This window comes from Diachasma alloeum, unplaced genomic scaffold (assembly GCF_001412515.2).
Source record: "Diachasma alloeum isolate Michigan unplaced genomic scaffold, Dall2.0 Dall_scaffold_00179, whole genome shotgun sequence".
Taxonomy (NCBI): domain Eukaryota; kingdom Metazoa; phylum Arthropoda; class Insecta; order Hymenoptera; family Braconidae; genus Diachasma; species Diachasma alloeum.
The window spans coordinates 1,296,243-1,298,398 of NW_021680345.1; positions in this window are offsets into that span (position 1 = coordinate 1,296,243).

Below are 2,156 nucleotides of genomic sequence, written 5' to 3' on the forward strand. Positions count from 1 at the left end.
TGCAGATTGAGAAAATCCGGGTGCTCCGAAGGATTCGAGTGATTCCTATGCGACAGACAATTTTATGGACACTAATGAGGTGACTCTGCAATTATGTACAATGATCCTATACTGGGGGTATCATGCGCATGAGGAGAACAATGGTAATACTGTCGTAAAATAAATGAAGGCGTCGAGATAACGCTAATTGTAATGAGTAATTAGGAAGAATATCTTCTTTATTATGATGATGATCTTCACGAGGTGTTGATGTACACCGTGTAGTACCTACTGTTCCAGCAATCAGATAATGAAGGTGTTGGAAACGTCGGATGGGTGTTCAACTTGAAATAAATCCTCTCGAGACAAAAGCTGATTTTAGTTTTTAGTTCTTCAAATCTAAATCTGCTCTTTTCCTGATTCTGACTGAGTACATTTTTTCCAGTTTTGTAAAGATTAACGCATGACACGGAATGTGGTCCTATTATTATTAATCATTTATATTATTATCAATCATGGATATATGATATAAAATTTTATGTTCGAAATTAAATGAAAGAACTCCTTACAAGAATTCATGTAATTTTTTCCGTTGCGAAATAATCAGTGGTAATACCCCAAGATTAGCGAAATTATTGGATAGTTCTGGGAAGCTTCGTTGTAAACAAATAAAAGTGTCGAATTTTGCAGGCTGAAAATCTCAAGTACAGCGCACGAGAGATTTTTCTGCAAAATTTGACACGCTTATTTCTTTGCAGGGAAATTTGAGGGAAATAGGTTGCAGTGTTCGGGGTTACGGGATACATTTCACCAAAATGTGAGGAATATCTGTCAAATTCGTAGAAAACCATTGACAGGCTACCGGGAAATTATTAGTTTGATAATTTCTCTGCAGCCGGGGAAATTATCAGTGTGAAATGCGTCACGTAACCCCAAATACTGCACTTTGATTGGTCAAAATCAGAATTGAGGAAATTGTCCGATTCATTTTAAAAATCGAGGGCCCCCGATCTTCAAAATGAATAGGATAATTTCCTCAATTCTGATTTTGGTCACAGAGAGTGTATAGTATTCGGGCCCATATGGCACTTTTAACCCAAATGTGAGGAAAATCTGTGAAAAGAAGGGACAACAATTGATAGACTACTGTGGAATTATCAGCTCAATAATTCACTCGTAGCCTGGTGAATTCTATTGTTTGGAAGGGTGAATAGGGAAATAGCAGTAGTAATCCCCGAAAATCTATTCAGAATGATCGGATATTTCCCGACAACTTCATTGCGTAGCAACGAGAGAGATGTGTTTTGCAGCATAAAAATCACAAGCGCGACAATTTCCTTCCTCCTGGGCTCAGTCAATCAGAGTGCAGTAATCATTCTGATAATTCACTACTAGCCTGGTGAATTATCAAAATAAAACCGACGTGAAGGTCCCACGTGACTCGAATACTGCACTCTGATTGGTTGTAATCCGTTCTAGTTGAATAATCGAACAAAAATCTGTTTTTTTTTTCTCATTTCGATTATGTTTCATTCCCATTCTTTTTCTAATCTAGTTTTGATTAACGCATGCCGCGGAACGTACTCCTATTATTATTAACCATTTATTATTATCAATCGTGGGATAAAATAAAATTTCATATTCGAAAGGAAATGAAAAAACTCCTTATACAAGAATTCATGTAAGTTTTTTCCGTTGCGAAATAATCTTGGAATAATTTTTTGCTAATCGCCCTGTGAAAAAGTTGAAGAGAAATTACCAAACAATTTTAATCGTGGAGCGTAATCCATTTCTAGGTCTTTTTCTGAAAACCGATCGAGTCACTGAGTTGACCGCAAGCAAATTTTTCTACACTGATAGAACAGGTGGAACGATTCAGTTGCACCAAACGAGGCTTCTTCCCGAGTCGAATAATTGGACCTGACAAATTCTACTTAGGTCTCTCCGTTCAGAACTGGATAGGTCTTGGGAAGCCTCTTCCCAAGTGCTTCCGAGACCTTTCTACCTCTGGTTATGTCCCACTTCAGCACTTGTTAGGTGTAAGCAGGACTTGCATTCAGACTTTCCAAATCCTTGCCGGTCCCCGTAATTCTATGGGCCTATATTAAATCTGCGTTCATATCCCTATTTACTCATGCGTTATTGAAATAAAAAATGCAATTATTGTTTTTTTTTTA